The sequence below is a fragment of the Bicyclus anynana genome, chromosome 4 (genome assembly GCF_947172395.1).
Source record: "Bicyclus anynana chromosome 4, ilBicAnyn1.1, whole genome shotgun sequence".
Taxonomy (NCBI): domain Eukaryota; kingdom Metazoa; phylum Arthropoda; class Insecta; order Lepidoptera; family Nymphalidae; genus Bicyclus; species Bicyclus anynana.
In genome coordinates this window covers 8,430,130-8,431,346 of record NC_069086.1, presented here as the reverse complement: position 1 = coordinate 8,431,346, position 1,217 = coordinate 8,430,130, and positions in this window count along the sequence as shown.

Sequence of the window (1,217 nt, the reverse complement as noted above, 5' to 3'; positions counted from 1 at the left end):
CGACCGGGACGTGCTCGCCGAGGCACTAGAGCGTGACACCACACCACGAACTTCCTTCCTGAAAATTTCTTATAAGAAAGAAAGGCTCAGTGTTTCACAACCCGACCCAGGACTCAAACCAGATCCGAATCCAGAACCATTAACCTGGACCACTGACGCAACTGGTTCATCAGCAATTAATTATATATTTTTTTTTTAAATAAAATTGATCTTAAATAAAACCCAGTGACTATAATTAGTCAATAGTGTAATATAACGATCATATTATGTGTCTGAAAATGTGTGTATAAATAAGTATTGCATGTAAAAAAAAAATATCAATTAACCATAGTTATGTTCAAATAATAATAGTCTTAGGCTAGATATCAGTAAGTATAGTTAATCTTTATTTTGCTCCCCATTATCAAAAGAAATAAAAATTGAGAAGACCCACTATTTACATCTTTTCTGATATTAATTTAAATGTGTGCATAGATAATAGGCTTTAGTTTCTGAATTTACAACATTACTATCATCTTAAAATACTAAACCATAAACATGTTTTAATAACCGAAAAAAAAGGAAACCTATTAGACACAACCCTAAAACCAAGTGTTATTTATTGTCTTTTTATCTCAAACGACCATCGTCTTTTGTCGCAGCGGCTGTTTTTGGAAAAAATAAAGAAAAAAGGAGCACCGATTTCATAGCCGGCATCGAAATCTATGCGGATTTCTTTGTAGATACAATCTTTATTGCTTGTCTACATGTCGATATGTGAGATACTGTCTTTCTTTAAATTAGTAGGGTAATAAGCATCAGTAGAATGTAAGCTTTATAGAGTCGTAGGCGTCAATTAACAGAGCCGTGATAGCCCAGTGGATATGACCTCTGCCTCTGATTCCGGAGGGTGTGGGTTCGTATCCGGTCCGGGTCATGCACCTCCAACTTTTCAGTTGAAAAGTTGGAGGTTTCAGTTTAAGAAATTAAATAATATCACGTTTCTCAATCGGTGAAGGAAAACATCGTGAGGAAAACTGCATTCCATCCTCTCTGAATTACTGTTGTAGCTGTGGAATAAAAACAATGATATACAATAAATTAAGGCCATCCTACGAAATAAAATCGCGTGTTTCACAAATAGGTACTTGTCGGGAATTAGACTAAACCTAACAAAGTCGTCGCTCAGGTATCCCCTGACAGTGTATTTTTTTAAAAAACTAGCAAAAAATGCTCCA